Source organism: Pangasianodon hypophthalmus, chromosome 29 (assembly GCF_027358585.1).
Source record: "Pangasianodon hypophthalmus isolate fPanHyp1 chromosome 29, fPanHyp1.pri, whole genome shotgun sequence".
Taxonomy (NCBI): domain Eukaryota; kingdom Metazoa; phylum Chordata; class Actinopteri; order Siluriformes; family Pangasiidae; genus Pangasianodon; species Pangasianodon hypophthalmus.
The window spans coordinates 12,353,396-12,369,932 of NC_069738.1; the positions used below are offsets into that span (position 1 = coordinate 12,353,396).

The window sequence follows — 16,537 nt, forward strand, 5'->3', positions numbered from 1 at the left end:
TTATTATGAAATTAGTTTACTGTCAGGAAAAAAAGCAAGGAAAAATAAAGAAAATGCTCTGTTAGAAACAGCCATTTATCTTCAGATCTTCAGGCTGGTGAAAAGCTCAGTTTCAAACCCTTGTAACCTTGTTAGCCTTTATTATAACAAAAACGATTATAAAAACGTGTCATCCAATCAGAATGAAACTCACAAGTCTAACCAATTGTTTTTCAAACAAACAACCATAAATATATCCATTTTTCTTACCACATTGTGTCCCAGACTTGTTTTTCGTGGGAAACAAGAGCATCAAAGAAGTTTTGCAAAGTCAGGCAAAAAAAAAAAAAAGAAAAAGAAAAGCAACTGAACTGCTAACTAGCTAGCTAAATTTCACTGAAGAAGTTAGTGACGTCTAGCTAGACCTATAAATAAACAAAATGAGCGGTGCTGATAGGTTCAAGTTTGAGATGTCAGTCATGTTCATTGAGAGCTTCAGTGATTGGCAGTTGGTTACAAGGTTCCGCCCCTTTGAGAGATCTTCCAGTCGTCATACGGAGCTGTGTGTGTCCCAACCCACCCAAACACTCATTCACCCCCAGAGCATTCATGTTCTCGAGTTTCTGCACGTGTTCGCCCTCTTCAGCTTCCAGGCGGGACTCCAAGTGATGTATGAAAAGCCTCGGAGGTACTGCGGCCAGCCACTAGAGGGCCTCGGAGGTGCTGCGCCCAGCCACTAGAGGAGCGGCTGTTTGCTGCGACTCCCTGGTGGTCTAGTGGCTAGGATTCGGCGCTCTCACCGCCGCGGCCCGGGTTCGATTCCCGGTCAGGGAAATGAGTTTTTTCCCCCTGCTTGTCCAACTAACAGGCGGGGAAAACGCAAAATTCCCCTCATGTCACGTCCTAACAACGTAAAAGCCGTCCTTCGAGCCGGATTTGAACCAGCGACCTAAGGATAACCATTTTAAGTACCTACAGTCCTCCACTCTACCAACTGAGCTATCGAAGGTAGGCAAAAGCACCCCTTTGCTAAGTCAGCTAGCAAACCCTAACAATTCTTTCTTCAATACTGCCCTTTACAAACAACGTGGCAAAAAAAAAAAAAGTGATTTAAGGAAACACTAGACTAGCGAGTTATCTTCAGTGATTGGCAGTTGGTTACAAGGTTCCGCCCCTTTGAGAGATCCCCCAGTCGTCATACGGAGCTGTGTGTGTCCCAACCCACCCAAACACTCATTCACCCCCAGAGTGAATTCACTTTCCAACCTCATTCATGTTCTCCAGTTTCTGCACGTGTACCGCCCTCTACAGTCCATTTAACACACTTTCATATGAGTCACTGTAAGTCAAAGCTTTTTCCCACGATGGAAAATTCATCTTGCACAAGCTTGTTTAACCTAAAAATCCACTTTATGATAAAACAAACAATGAAGGTCTCAGTTCCATGGTTTACAATAGCTTGATAAAAAAAATTAAATAAATAAAGATGGTGTATTAATGGTCAGAGCTCTATTCTGTTGTCCGTTATTATGAAATTAGTTTACTGTCAGGAAAAAAAGCAAGGAAAAATAAAGAAAATGCTCTGTTAGAAACAGCCATTTATCTTCAGATCTTCAGGCTGGTGAAAAGCTCAGTTTCAAACCCTTGTAACCTTGTTAGCCTTTATTATAACAAAAACGATTATAAAAACGTGTCATCCAATCAGAATGAAACTCACAAGTCTAACCAATTGTTTTTCAAACAAACAACCATAAATATATCCATTTTTCTTACCACATTGTGTCCCAGACTTGTTTTTCGTGGGAAACAAGAGCATCAAAGAAGTTTTGCAAAGTCAGGCAAAAAAAAAAAAAAGAAAAAGAAAAGCAACTGAACTGCTAACTAGCTAGCTAAATTTCACTGAAGAAGTTAGTGACGTCTAGCTAGACCTATAAATAAACAAAATGAGCGGTGCTGATAGGTTCAAGTTTGAGATGTCAGTCATGTTCATTGAGAGCTTCAGTGATTGGCAGTTGGTTACAAGGTTCCGCCCCTTTGAGAGATCTTCCAGTCGTCATACGGAGCTGTGTGTGTCCCAACCCACCCAAACACTCATTCACCCCCAGAGCATTCATGTTCTCGAGTTTCTGCACGAAACACTAGACTAGCGAGTTATCTTCAGTGATTGGCAGTTGGTTACAAGGTTCCGCCCCTTTGAGAGATCTTCCAGTCGTCATACGGAGCTGTGTGTGTCCCAACCCACCCAAACACTCATTCACCCCCAGAGTGAATTCACTTTCCAACCTCATTCATGTTCTCCAGTTTCTGCACGTGTACCGCCCTCTACAGTCCATTTAACACACTTTCATATGAGTCACTGTAAGTCAAAGCTTTTTCCCACGATGGAAAATTCATCTTGCACAAGCTTGTTTAACCTAAAAATCCACTTTATGATAAAACAAACAATGAAGGTCTCAGTTCCATGGTTTACAATAGCTTGATAAAAAAAATTAAATAAATAAAGATGGTGTATTAATGGTCAGAGCTCTATTCTGTTGTCCGTTATTATGAAATTAGTTTACTGTCAGGAAAAAAAGCAAGGAAAAATAAAGAAAATGCTCTGTTAGAAACAGCCATTTATCTTCAGATCTTCAGGCTGGTGAAAAGCTCAGTTTCAAACCCTTGTAACCTTGTTAGCCTTTATTATAACAAAAACGATTATAAAAACGTGTCATCCAATCAGAATGAAACTCACAAGTCTAACCAATTGTTTTTCAAACAAACAACCATAAATATATCCATTTTTCTTACCACATTGTGTCCCAGACTTGTTTTTCGTGGGAAACAAGAGCATCAAAGAAGTTTTGCAAAGTCAGGCAAAAAAAAAAAAAGAAAAAGAAAAGCAACTGAACTGCTAACTAGCTAGCTAAATTTCACTGAAGAAGTTAGTGACGTCTAGCTAGACCTATAAATAAACAAAATGAGCGGTGCTGATAGGTTCAAGTTTGAGATGTCAGTCATGTTCATTGAGAGCTTCAGTGATTGGCAGTTGGTTACAAGGTTCCGCCCCTTTGAGAGATCTCCCAGTCATCATATGGAGCTGTGTGTGTCCCAACCCACCCAAACACTCATTCACCCCCAGAGCATTCATGTTCTCGAGTTTCTGCACGTGTTCGCCCTCTTCAGCTTCCAGGCGGGACTCCAAGTGATGTATGAAAAGCCTCGGAGGTACTGCGGCCAGCCACTAGAGGGCCTCGGAGGTGCTGCGCCCAGCCACTAGAGGAGCGGCTGTTTGCTGCGACTCCCTGGTGGTCTAGTGGCTAGGATTCGGCGCTCTCACCGCCGCGGCCCGGGTTCGATTCCCGGTCAGGGAAATGAGTTTTTTCCCCCTGCTTGTCCAACTAACAGGCGGGGAAAACGCAAAATTCCCCTCATGTCACGTCCTAACAACGTAAAAGCCGTCCTTCGAGCCGGATTTGAACCAGCGACCTAAGGATAACCATTTTAAGTACCTACAGTCCTCCGCTCTACCAACTGAGCTATCGAAGGTAGGCAAAAGCACCCCTTTGCTAAGTCAGCTAGCAAACCCTAACAATTCTTTCTTCAATACTGCCCTTTACAAACAACGTGGCAAAAAAAAAAAAGTGATTTAAGGAAACACTAGACTAGCGAGTTATCTTCAGTGATTGGCAGTTGGTTACAAGGTTCCGCCCCTTTGAGAGATCTTCCAGTCGTCATACGGAGCTGTGTGTGTCCCAACCCACCCAAACACTCATTCACCCCCAGAGCATTCATGTTCTCGAGTTTCTGCACGAAACACTAGACTAGCGAGTTATCTTCAGTGATTGGCAGTTGGTTACAAGGTTCCGCCCCTTTGAGAGATCTTCCAGTCGTCATACGGAGCTGTGTGTGTCCCAACCCACCCAAACACTCATTCACCCCCAGAGTGAATTCACTTTCCAACCTCATTCATGTTCTCCAGTTTCTGCACGTGTACCGCCCTCTACAGTCCATTTAACACACTTTCATATGAGTCACTGTAAGTCAAAGCTTTTTCCCACGATGGAAAATTCATCTTGCACAAGCTTGTTTAACCTAAAAATCCACTTTATGATAAAACAAACAATGAAGGTCTCAGTTCCATGGTTTACAATAGCTTGATAAAAAAAATTAAATAAATAAAGATGGTGTATTAATGGTCAGAGCTCTATTCTGTTGTCCGTTATTATGAAATTAGTTTACTGTCAGGAAAAAAAGCAAGGAAAAATAAAGAAAATGCTCTGTTAGAAACAGCCATTTATCTTCAGATCTTCAGGCTGGTGAAAAGCTCAGTTTCAAACCCTTGTAACCTTGTTAGCCTTTATTATAACAAAAACGATTATAAAAACGTGTCATCCAATCAGAATGAAACTCACAAGTCTAACCAATTGTTTTTCAAACAAACAACCATAAATATATCCATTTTTCTTACCACATTGTGTCCCAGACTTGTTTTTCGTGGGAAACAAGAGCATCAAAGAAGTTTTGCAAAGTCAGGCAAAAAAAAAAAAAGAAAAAGAAAAGCAACTGAACTGCTAACTAGCTAGCTAAATTTCACTGAAGAAGTTAGTGACGTCTAGCTAGACCTATAAATAAACAAAATGAGCGGTGCTGATAGGTTCAAGTTTGAGATGTCAGTCATGTTCATTGAGAGCTTCAGTGATTGGCAGTTGGTTACAAGGTTCCGCCCCTTTGAGAGATCTCCCAGTCATCATATGGAGCTGTGTGTGTCCCAACCCACCCAAACACTCATTCACCCCCAGAGCATTCATGTTCTCGAGTTTCTGCACGTGTTCGCCCTCTTCAGCTTCCAGGCGGGACTCCAAGTGATGTATGAAAAGCCTCGGAGGTACTGCGGCCAGCCACTAGAGGGCCTCGGAGGTGCTGCGCCCAGCCACTAGAGGAGCGGCTGTTTGCTGCGACTCCCTGGTGGTCTAGTGGCTAGGATTCGGCGCTCTCACCGCCGCGGCCCGGGTTCGATTCCCGGTCAGGGAAATGAGTTTTTTTCCCCCTGCTTGTCCAACTAACAGGCGGGGAAAACGCAAAATTCCCCTCATGTCACGTCCTAACAACGTAAAAGCCGTCCTTCGAGCCGGATTTGAACCAGCGACCTAAGGATAACCATTTTAAGTACCTACAGTCCTCCGCTCTACCAACTGAGCTATCGAAGGTAGGCAAAAGCACCCCTTTGCTAAGTCAGCTAGCAAACCCTAACAATTCTTTCTTCAATACTGCCCTTTACAAACAACGTGGCAAAAAAAAAAAAGTGATTTAAGGAAACACTAGACTAGCGAGTTATCTTCAGTGATTGGCAGTTGGTTACAAGGTTCCGCCCCTTTGAGAGATCCCCCAGTCGTCATACGGAGCTGTGTGTGTCCCAACCCACCCAAACACTCATTCACCCCCAGAGTGAATTCACTTTCCAACCTCATTCATGTTCTCCAGTTTCTGCACATGTACCGCCCTCTACAGTCCATTTAACACACTTTCATATGAGTCACTGTAAGTCAAAGCTTTTTCCCACGATGGAAAATTCATCTTGCACAAGCTTGTTTAACCTAAAAATCCACTTTATGATAAAACAAACAATGAAGGTCTCAGTTCCATGGTTTACAATAGCTTGATAAAAAAAATTAAATAAATAAAGATGGTGTATTAATGGTCAGAGCTCTATTCTGTTGTCCGTTATTATGAAATTAGTTTACTGTCAGGAAAAAAAGCAAGGAAAAATAAAGAAAATGCTCTGTTAGAAACAGCCATTTATCTTCAGATCTTCAGGCTGGTGAAAAGCTCAGTTTCAAACCCTTGTAACCTTGTTAGCCTTTATTATAACAAAAACGATTATAAAAACGTGTCATCCAATCAGAATGAAACTCACAAGTCTAACCAATTGTTTTTCAAACAAACAACCATAAATATATCCATTTTTCTTACCACATTGTGTCCCAGACTTGTTTTTCGTGGGAAACAAGAGCATCAAAGAAGTTTTGCAAAGTCAGGCAAAAAAAAAAAAAAGAAAAAGAAAAGCAACTGAACTGCTAACTAGCTAGCTAAATTTCACTGAAGAAGTTAGTGACGTCTAGCTAGACCTATAAATAAACAAAATGAGCGGTGCTGATAGGTTCAAGTTTGAGATGTCAGTCATGTTCATTGAGAGCTTCAGTGATTGGCAGTTGGTTACAAGGTTCCGCCCCTTTGAGAGATCTTCCAGTCGTCATACGGAGCTGTGTGTGTCCCAACCCACCCAAACACTCATTCACCCCCAGAGCATTCATGTTCTCGAGTTTCTGCACGAAACACTAGACTAGCGAGTTATCTTCAGTGATTGGCAGTTGGTTACAAGGTTCCGCCCCTTTGAGAGATCTTCCAGTCGTCATACGGAGCTGTGTGTGTCCCAACCCACCCAAACACTCATTCACCCCCAGAGTGAATTCACTTTCCAACCTCATTCATGTTCTCCAGTTTCTGCACGTGTACCGCCCTCTACAGTCCATTTAACACACTTTCATATGAGTCACTGTAAGTCAAAGCTTTTTCCCACGATGGAAAATTCATCTTGCACAAGCTTGTTTAACCTAAAAATCCACTTTATGATAAAACAAACAATGAAGGTCTCAGTTCCATGGTTTACAATAGCTTGATAAAAAAAATTAAATAAATAAAGATGGTGTATTAATGGTCAGAGCTCTATTCTGTTGTCCGTTATTATGAAATTAGTTTACTGTCAGGAAAAAAAGCAAGGAAAAATAAAGAAAATGCTCTGTTAGAAACAGCCATTTATCTTCAGATCTTCAGGCTGGTGAAAAGCTCAGTTTCAAACCCTTGTAACCTTGTTAGCCTTTATTATAACAAAAACGATTATAAAAACGTGTCATCCAATCAGAATGAAACTCACAAGTCTAACCAATTGTTTTTCAAACAAACAACCATAAATATATCCATTTTTCTTACCACATTGTGTCCCAGACTTGTTTTTCGTGGGAAACAAGAGCATCAAAGAAGTTTTGCAAAGTCAGGCAAAAAAAAAAAAAGAAAAAGAAAAGCAACTGAACTGCTAACTAGCTAGCTAAATTTCACTGAAGAAGTTAGTGACGTCTAGCTAGACCTATAAATAAACAAAATGAGCGGTGCTGATAGGTTCAAGTTTGAGATGTCAGTCATGTTCATTGAGAGCTTCAGTGATTGGCAGTTGGTTACAAGGTTCCGCCCCTTTGAGAGATCTCCCAGTCATCATATGGAGCTGTGTGTGTCCCAACCCACCCAAACACTCATTCACCCCCAGAGCATTCATGTTCTCGAGTTTCTGCACGTGTTCGCCCTCTTCAGCTTCCAGGCGGGACTCCAAGTGATGTATGAAAAGCCTCGGAGGTACTGCGGCCAGCCACTAGAGGGCCTCGGAGGTGCTGCGCCCAGCCACTAGAGGAGCGGCTGTTTGCTGCGACTCCCTGGTGGTCTAGTGGCTAGGATTCGGCGCTCTCACCGCCGCGGCCCGGGTTCGATTCCCGGTCAGGGAAATGAGTTTTTTCCCCCTGCTTGTCCAACTAACAGGCGGGGAAAACGCAAAATTCCCCTCATGTCACGTCCTAACAACGTAAAAGCCGTCCTTCGAGCCGGATTTGAACCAGCGACCTAAGGATAACCATTTTAAGTACCTACAGTCCTCCGCTCTACCAACTGAGCTATCGAAGGTAGGCAAAAGCACCCCTTTGCTAAGTCAGCTAGCAAACCCTAACAATTCTTTCTTCAATACTGCCCTTTACAAACAACGTGGCAAAAAAAAAAAAGTGATTTAAGGAAACACTAGACTAGCGAGTTATCTTCAGTGATTGGCAGTTGGTTACAAGGTTCCGCCCCTTTGAGAGATCCCCCAGTCGTCATACGGAGCTGTGTGTGTCCCAACCCACCCAAACACTCATTCACCCCCAGAGTGAATTCACTTTCCAACCTCATTCATGTTCTCCAGTTTCTGCACATGTACCGCCCTCTACAGTCCATTTAACACACTTTCATATGAGTCACTGTAAGTCAAAGCTTTTTCCCACGATGGAAAATTCATCTTGCACAAGCTTGTTTAACCTAAAAATCCACTTTATGATAAAACAAACAATGAAGGTCTCAGTTCCATGGTTTACAATAGCTTGATAAAAAAAATTAAATAAATAAAGATGGTGTATTAATGGTCAGAGCTCTATTCTGTTGTCCGTTATTATGAAATTAGTTTACTGTCAGGAAAAAAAGCAAGGAAAAATAAAGAAAATGCTCTGTTAGAAACAGCCATTTATCTTCAGATCTTCAGGCTGGTGAAAAGCTCAGTTTCAAACCCTTGTAACCTTGTTAGCCTTTATTATAACAAAAACGATTATAAAAACGTGTCATCCAATCAGAATGAAACTCACAAGTCTAACCAATTGTTTTTCAAACAAACAACCATAAATATATCCATTTTTCTTACCACATTGTGTCCCAGACTTGTTTTTCGTGGGAAACAAGAGCATCAAAGAAGTTTTGCAAAGTCAGGCAAAAAAAAAAAAAAGAAAAAGAAAAGCAACTGAACTGCTAACTAGCTAGCTAAATTTCACTGAAGAAGTTAGTGACGTCTAGCTAGACCTATAAATAAACAAAATGAGCGGTGCTGATAGGTTCAAGTTTGAGATGTCAGTCATGTTCATTGAGAGCTTCAGTGATTGGCAGTTGGTTACAAGGTTCCGCCCCTTTGAGAGATCTTCCAGTCGTCATACGGAGCTGTGTGTGTCCCAACCCACCCAAACACTCATTCACCCCCAGAGCATTCATGTTCTCGAGTTTCTGCACGAAACACTAGACTAGCGAGTTATCTTCAGTGATTGGCAGTTGGTTACAAGGTTCCGCCCCTTTGAGAGATCTTCCAGTCGTCATACGGAGCTGTGTGTGTCCCAACCCACCCAAACACTCATTCACCCCCAGAGTGAATTCACTTTCCAACCTCATTCATGTTCTCCAGTTTCTGCACGTGTACCGCCCTCTACAGTCCATTTAACACACTTTCATATGAGTCACTGTAAGTCAAAGCTTTTTCCCACGATGGAAAATTCATCTTGCACAAGCTTGTTTAACCTAAAAATCCACTTTATGATAAAACAAACAATGAAGGTCTCAGTTCCATGGTTTACAATAGCTTGATAAAAAAAATTAAATAAATAAAGATGGTGTATTAATGGTCAGAGCTCTATTCTGTTGTCCGTTATTATGAAATTAGTTTACTGTCAGGAAAAAAAGCAAGGAAAAATAAAGAAAATGCTCTGTTAGAAACAGCCATTTATCTTCAGATCTTCAGGCTGGTGAAAAGCTCAGTTTCAAACCCTTGTAACCTTGTTAGCCTTTATTATAACAAAAACGATTATAAAAACGTGTCATCCAATCAGAATGAAACTCACAAGTCTAACCAATTGTTTTTCAAACAAACAACCATAAATATATCCATTTTTCTTACCACATTGTGTCCCAGACTTGTTTTTCGTGGGAAACAAGAGCATCAAAGAAGTTTTGCAAAGTCAGGCAAAAAAAAAAAAAAGAAAAAGAAAAGCAACTGAACTGCTAACTAGCTAGCTAAATTTCACTGAAGAAGCTAGTGACGTCTAGCTAGACCTATAAATAAACAAAATGAGCGGTGCTGATAGGTTCAAGTTTGAGATGTCAGTCATGTTCATTGAGAGCTTCAGTGATTGGCAGTTGGTTACAAGGTTCCGCCCCTTTGAGAGATCTTCCAGTCGTCATACGGAGCTGTGTGTGTCCCAACCCACCCAAACACTCATTCACCCCCAGAGCATTCATGTTCTCGAGTTTCTGCACGAAACACTAGACTAGCGAGTTATCTTCAGTGATTGGCAGTTGGTTACAAGGTTCCGCCCCTTTGAGAGATCTTCCAGTCGTCATACGGAGCTGTGTGTGTCCCAACCCACCCAAACACTCATTCACCCCCAGAGTGAATTCACTTTCCAACCTCATTCATGTTCTCCAGTTTCTGCACGTGTACCGCCCTCTACAGTCCATTTAACACACTTTCATATGAGTCACTGTAAGTCAAAGCTTTTTCCCACGATGGAAAATTCATCTTGCACAAGCTTGTTTAACCTAAAAATCCACTTTATGATAAAACAAACAATGAAGGTCTCAGTTCCATGGTTTACAATAGCTTGATAAAAAAAATTAAATAAATAAAGATGGTGTATTAATGGTCAGAGCTCTATTCTGTTGTCCGTTATTATGAAATTAGTTTACTGTCAGGAAAAAAAGCAAGGAAAAATAAAGAAAATGCTCTGTTAGAAACAGCCATTTATCTTCAGATCTTCAGGCTGGTGAAAAGCTCAGTTTCAAACCCTTGTAACCTTGTTAGCCTTTATTATAACAAAAACGATTATAAAAACGTGTCATCCAATCAGAATGAAACTCACACAAGTCTAACCAATTGTTTTTCAAACAAACAACCATAAATATATGCATTTTTCTTACCACATTGTGTCCCAGACTTGTTTTTCGTGGGAAACAAGAGCATCAAAGAAGTTTTGCAAACTCAGGCAAAAAAAAAAAAAGAAAAAAGAAAAGCAACTGAACTGCTAACTAGCTAGCTAAATGTCACTGAAGAAGCTAGTGACGTCTAGCTAGACCTATAAATAAACAAAATGAGCGGTGCTGATAGGTACAAGTTTGAGATGTCAGTCATGTTCATTAAGAGCTTCAGTGATTGGCAGTTGGTTACAAGGTTCCGCCCCTTTGAGAGATCTCCCAGTCATCATATGGAGCTGTGTGTGTCCCAACCCACCCAAACACTCATTTACCCCCAGAGCATTCATGTTCTCGAGTTTCTGCACGTGTTCGCCCTCTTCAGCTTCCAGGCGGGACTCCAAGTGATGTACGAAAAGCCTCGGAAGTACTGCGGCCAGCCACTAGAGGGCCTCGGAGGTGCTGCGCCCAGCCACTAGGGGAGCGGCTGTTCGCTGCGACTCCCTGGTGGTCTAGTGGCTAGGATTCGGCGCTCTCACCGCCGCGGCCCGGGTTCGATTCCCGGTCAGGGAAATGAGTTTTTTCCCCCTGCTTGTCCAACTAACAGGCGGGGAAAACGCAAAATTCCCCTCATGTCACGTCCTAACAACGTAAAAGCCGTCCTTCGAGCCGGATTTGAACCAGCGACCTAAGGATAACCATTTTAAGTACCTATAGTCCTCCGCTCTACCAACTGAGCTATCGAAGGTAGGCAAAAGCACCGCTTTGCTAAGTCAGCTAGCAAACCCTAACAATTCTTTCTTCAATACTGCCCTTTACAAACAACGTGGCAAAAAAAAAAAAAGTGATTTAAGGAAACACTAGACTAGCGAGTTATCTTCAGTGATTGGCAGTTGGTTACAAGGTTCCGCCCCTTTGAGAGATCTCCCAGTCGTCATACGGAGCTGTGTGTGTCCCAACCCACCCAAACACTCATTCACCCCCAGAGTGAATTCACTTTCCAACCTCATTCATGTTCTCCAGTTTCTGCACGTGTACCGCCCTCTACAGTCCATTTAACACACTTTCATATGAGTCACTGTAAGTCAAAGCTTTTTCCCACGATGGAAAATTCATCTTGCACAAGCTTGTTTAACCTAAAAATCCACTTTATGATAAAACAAACAATGAAGGTCTCAGTTCCATGGTTTACAATAGCTTGATAAAAAAAATTAAATAAATAAAGATGGTGTATTAATGGTCAGAGCTCTATTCTGTTGTCCGTTATTATGAAATTAGTTTACTGTCAGGAAAAAAAGCAAGGAAAAATAAAGAAAATGCTCTGTTAGAAACAGCCATTTATCTTCAGATCTTCAGGCTGGTGAAAAGCTCAGTTTCAAACCCTTGTAACCTTGTTAGCCTTTATTTTAACAAAAATGATTATAAAAACGTGTCATCCAATCAGAATGAAACTCACACAAGTCTAACCAATTGTTTTTCAAACAAACAACCATAAATATATGCATTTTTCTTACCACATTGTGTCCCAGACTTGTTTTTCGTGGGAAACAAGAGCATCAAAGAAGTTTTGCAAATTCAGGCAAAAAAAAAAAAAGAAAAAGAAAAGCAACTGAACTGCTAACTAGCTAGCTAAATGTCACTGAAGAAGCTAGTGACGTCTAGCTAGACCTATAAATAAACAAAATGAGCGGTGCTGATAGGTTCAAGTTTGAGATGTCAGTCATGTTCATTAAGAGCTTCAGTGATTGGCAGTTGGTTACAAGGTTCCGCCCCTTTGAGAGATCTCCCAGTCGTCATACGGAGCTGTGTGTGTCCCAACCCACCCAAACACTCATTCACCCCCAGAGTGAATTCACTTTCCACCCTCATTCATGTTCTCCAGTTTCTGCACGTGTACCGCCCTCTACAGTCCATTTAACACACTTTCATATGAGTCACTGTAAGTCAAAGCTTTTTCCCACGATGGAAAATTCATCTTGCACAAGCTTGTTTAACCTAAAAATCCACTTTATGATAAAACAAACAATGAAGGTCTCAGTTCCATGGTTTACAATAGCTTGATAAAAAAAATTAAATAAATAAAGATGGTGTATTAATGGTCAGAGCTCTATTCTGTTGTCCGTTATTATGAAATTAGTTTACTGTCAGGAAAAAAAGCAAGGAAAAATAAAGAAAATGCTCTGTTAGAAACAGCCATTTATCTTCAGATCTTCAGGCTGGTGAAAAGCTCAGTTTCAAACCCTTGTAACCTTGTTAGCCTTTATTATAAAAAAAACGATTATAAAAACGTGTCATCCAATCAGAATGAAACTCACAAGTCTAACCAATTGTTTTTCAAACAAACAACCATAAATATATCCAATTTTTCTTACCACATTGTGTCCCAGACTTGTTTTTCGTGGGAAACAAGAGCATCAAAGAAGTTTTGCAAACTCAGGCAAAAAAAAAAAAAAAGAAAAGCAACTGAACTGCTAACTAGCTAGCTAAATGTCACTGAAGAAGCTAGTGACGTCTAGCTAGACCTATAAATAAACAAAATGAGCGGTGCTGATAGGTTCAAGTTTGAGATGTCAGTCATGTTCATTAAGAGCTTCAGTGATTGGCAGTTGGTTACAAGGTTCCGCCCCTTTGAGAGATCTCCCAGTCATCATATGGAGCTGTGTGTGTCCCAACCCACCCAAACACTCATTCACCCCCAGAGCATTCATGTTCTCGAGTTTCTGCACGTGTTCGCCTCTTCAGCTTCCAGGCGGGACTCCAAGTGATGTATGAAAAGCCTCGGAGGTACTGCGGTCAGCCACTAGAGGGCCTCGGAGGTGCTGTGCCCAGCCACTAGAGGAGCGGCTGTTTGCTGCGACTCCCTGGTGGTCTAGTGGCTAGGATTCGGCGCTCTCACCGCCGCGGCCCGGGTTCGATTCCCGGTCAGGGAAATGAGTTTTTTCCCCCTGCTTGTCCAACTAACAGGCGGGGAAAACGCAAAATTCCCCTCATGTCACGTCCTAACAACGTAAAAGCCGTCCTTCGAGCCGGATTTGAACCAGCGACCTAAGGATAACCATTTTAAGTACCTACAGTCCTCCGCTCTACCAACTGAGCTATCGAAGGTAGGCAAAAGCACCCCTTTGCTAAGTCAGCTAGCAAACCCTAACAATTCTTTCTTCAATACTGCCCTTTACAAACAACGTGGCAAAAAAAAAAAAGTGATTTAAGGAAACACTAGACTAGCGAGTTATCTTCAGTGATTGGCAGTTGGTTACAAGGTTCCGCCCCTTTGAGAGATCCCCCAGTCGTCATACGGAGCTGTGTGTGTCCCAACCCACCCAAACACTCATTCACCCCCAGAGTGAATTCACTTTCCAACCTCATTCATGTTCTCCAGTTTCTGCACGTGTACCGCCCTCTACAGTCCATTTAACACACTTTCATATGAGTCACTGTAAGTCAAAGCTTTTTCCCACGATGGAAAATTCATCTTGCACAAGCTTGTTTAACCTAAAAATCCACTTTATGATAAAACAAACAATGAAGGTCTCAGTTCCATGGTTTACAATAGCTTGATAAAAAAAATTAAATAAATAAAGATGGTGTATTAATGGTCAGAGCTCTATTCTGTTGTCCGTTATTATGAAATTAGTTTACTGTCAGGAAAAAAAGCAAGGAAAAATAAAGAAAATGCTCTGTTAGAAACAGCCATTTATCTTCAGATCTTCAGGCTGGTGAAAAGCTCAGTTTCAAACCCTTGTAACCTTGTTAGCCCTTTAATTATAACAAAAACGATTATAAAAACGTGTCATCCAATCAGAATGAAACTCACAAGTCTAACCAATTGTTTTTCAAACAAACAACCATAAATATATCCATTTTTCTTACCACATTGTGTCCCAGACTTGTTTTTCGTGGGAAACAAGAGCATCAAAGAAGTTTTGCAAAGTCAGGCAAAAAAAAAAAAAAGAAAAAGAAAAGCAACTGAACTGCTAACTAGCTAGCTAAATTTCACTGAAGAAGTTAGTGACGTCTAGCTAGACCTATAAATAAACAAAATGAGCGGTGCTGATAGGTTCAAGTTTGAGATGTCAGTCCATGTTCATTGAGAGCTTCAGTGATTGGCAGTTGGTTACAAGGTTCCGCCCCTTTGAGAGATCTTCCAGTCGTCATACGGAGCTGTGTGTGTCCCAACCCACCCAAACACTCATTCACCCCCAGAGCATTCATGTTCTCGAGTTTCTGCACGAAACACTAGACTAGCGAGTTATCTTCAGTGATTGGCAGTTGGTTACAAGGTTCCGCCCCTTTGAGAGATCTTCCAGTCGTCATACGGAGCTGTGTGTGTCCCAACCCACCCAAACACTCATTCACCCCCAGAGTGAATTCACTTTCCAACCTCATTCATGTTCTCCAGTTTCTGCACGTGTACCGCCCTCTACAGTCCATTTAACACACTTTCATATGAGTCACTGTAAGTCAAAGCTTTTTCCCACGATGGAAAATTCATCTTGCACAAGCTTGTTTAACCTAAAAATCCACTTTATGATAAAACAAACAATGAAGGTCTCAGTTCCATGGTTTACAATAGCTTGATAAAAAAAATTAAATAAATAAAGATGGTGTATTAATGGTCAGAGCTCTATTCTGTTGTCCGTTATTATGAAATTAGTTTACTGTCAGGAAAAAAAGCAAGGAAAAATAAAGAAAATGCTCTGTTAGAAACAGCCATTTATCTTCAGATCTTCAGGCTGGTGAAAAGCTCAGTTTCAAACCCTTGTAACCTTGTTAGCCTTTATTATAAACAAAAACGATTATAAAAACGTGTCATCCAATCAGAATGAAACTCACAAGTCTAACCAATTGTTTTTCAAACAAACAACCATAAATATATCATTTTTCTTAACCACATTGTGTCCCAGACTTGTTTTTCGTGGGAAACAAGAGCATCAAAGAAGTTTTGCAAAGTCAGGCAAAAAAAAAAAAAGAAAAGAAAAGCAACTGAACTGCTAACTAGCTAGCTAAATTTCACTGAAGAAGCTAGTGACGTCTAGCTAGACCTATAAATAAACAAAATGAGCGGTGCTGATAGTTCAAGTTTGAGATGTCAGTCATGTTCATTGAGAGCTTCAGTGATTGGCAGTTGGTTACAAGGTTCCGCCCCTTTGAGAGATCTTCCAGTCGTCATACGGAGCTGTGTGTGTCCCAACCCACCCAAACACTCATTCACCCCCAGAGCATTCATGTTCTCGAGTTTCTGCACGAAACACTAGACTAGCGAGTTATCTTCAGTGATTGGCAGTTGGTTACAAGGTTCCGCCCCTTTGAGAGATCTTCCAGTCGTCATACGGAGCTGTGTGTGTCCCAACCCACCCAAACACTCATTCACCCCCAGAGTGAATTCACTTTCCAACCTCATTCATGTTCTCCAGTTTCTGCACGTGTACCGCCCTCTACAGTCCATTTAACACACTTTCATATGAGTCACTGTAAGTCAAAGCTTTTTCCCACGATGGAAAATTCATCTTGCACAAGCTTGTTTAACCTAAAAATCCACTTTATGATAAAACAAACAATGAAGGTCTCAGTTCCATGGTTTACAATAGCTTGATAAAAAAAATTAAATAAATAAAGATGGTGTATTAATGGTCAGAGCTCTATTCTGTTGTCCGTTATTATGAAATTAGTTTACTGTCAGGAAAAAAAGCAAGGAAAAATAAAGAAAATGCTCTGTTAGAAACAGCCATTTATCTTCAGATCTTCAGGCTGGTGAAAAGCTCAGTTTCAAACCCTTGTAACCTTGTTAGCCTTTATTATAACAAAAACGATTATAAAAACGTGTCATCCAATCAGAATGAAACTCACACAAGTCTAACCAATTGTTTTTCAAACAAACAACCATAAATATATGCATTTTTCTTACCACATTGTGTCCCAGACTTGTTTTTCGTGGGAAACAAGAGCATCAAAGAAGTTTTGCAAACTCAGGCAAAAAAAAAAAAGAAAAAAGAAAAGCAACTGAACTGCTAACTAGCTAGCTAAATGTCACTGAAGAAGCTAGTGACGTCTAGCTAGACCT

General features: G+C 41.1%; 11 non-coding genes across 11 annotated transcripts; 6 read left to right on the forward strand and 5 right to left on the reverse strand.

Annotated features, from left to right (window-relative positions):
• The first annotated feature begins 741 nt into the window (after window positions 1-741).
• Window positions 742-813, forward strand: trnae-cuc (transfer RNA glutamic acid (anticodon CUC)). Its single transcript has one exon. It is a non-coding gene; the product is annotated as a tRNA-Glu (tRNA).
• Window positions 814-3,260: 2,447 nt separating this feature from the next.
• On the forward strand, window positions 3,261-3,332 carry trnae-cuc (transfer RNA glutamic acid (anticodon CUC)). The gene has a single exon. It is a non-coding gene; the product is annotated as a tRNA-Glu (tRNA).
• Window positions 3,333-3,419: 87 nt separating this feature from the next.
• On the reverse strand, window positions 3,420-3,507 carry trnay-gua (transfer RNA tyrosine (anticodon GUA)). The gene is given in 2 exon segments: window positions 3,420-3,455; window positions 3,471-3,507. It is a non-coding gene; the product is annotated as a tRNA-Tyr (tRNA).
• A 1,413-nt stretch (window positions 3,508-4,920) lies between these two features.
• On the forward strand, window positions 4,921-4,992 carry trnae-cuc (transfer RNA glutamic acid (anticodon CUC)). The gene has a single exon. It is a non-coding gene; the product is annotated as a tRNA-Glu (tRNA).
• Window positions 4,993-5,080: 88 nt separating this feature from the next.
• trnay-gua (transfer RNA tyrosine (anticodon GUA)) lies at window positions 5,081-5,168 on the reverse strand. Its single transcript is given in 2 exon segments — window positions 5,081-5,116; window positions 5,132-5,168. It is a non-coding gene; the product is annotated as a tRNA-Tyr (tRNA).
• Window positions 5,169-7,439: 2,271 nt separating this feature from the next.
• On the forward strand, window positions 7,440-7,511 carry trnae-cuc (transfer RNA glutamic acid (anticodon CUC)). The gene has a single exon. It is a non-coding gene; the product is annotated as a tRNA-Glu (tRNA).
• An 87-nt stretch (window positions 7,512-7,598) lies between these two features.
• Window positions 7,599-7,686, reverse strand: trnay-gua (transfer RNA tyrosine (anticodon GUA)). The gene is given in 2 exon segments: window positions 7,599-7,634; window positions 7,650-7,686. It is a non-coding gene; the product is annotated as a tRNA-Tyr (tRNA).
• Window positions 7,687-10,977: 3,291 nt separating this feature from the next.
• trnae-cuc (transfer RNA glutamic acid (anticodon CUC)) lies at window positions 10,978-11,049 on the forward strand. Its single transcript has one exon. It is a non-coding gene; the product is annotated as a tRNA-Glu (tRNA).
• An 87-nt stretch (window positions 11,050-11,136) lies between these two features.
• trnay-aua (transfer RNA tyrosine (anticodon AUA)) lies at window positions 11,137-11,224 on the reverse strand. The gene is given in 2 exon segments: window positions 11,137-11,172; window positions 11,188-11,224. It is a non-coding gene; the product is annotated as a tRNA-Tyr (tRNA).
• A 2,110-nt stretch (window positions 11,225-13,334) lies between these two features.
• Window positions 13,335-13,406, forward strand: trnae-cuc (transfer RNA glutamic acid (anticodon CUC)). The gene has a single exon. It is a non-coding gene; the product is annotated as a tRNA-Glu (tRNA).
• An 87-nt stretch (window positions 13,407-13,493) lies between these two features.
• On the reverse strand, window positions 13,494-13,581 carry trnay-gua (transfer RNA tyrosine (anticodon GUA)). Its single transcript is given in 2 exon segments — window positions 13,494-13,529; window positions 13,545-13,581. It is a non-coding gene; the product is annotated as a tRNA-Tyr (tRNA).
• Between the last annotated feature and the right edge of the window lie 2,956 nt (window positions 13,582-16,537).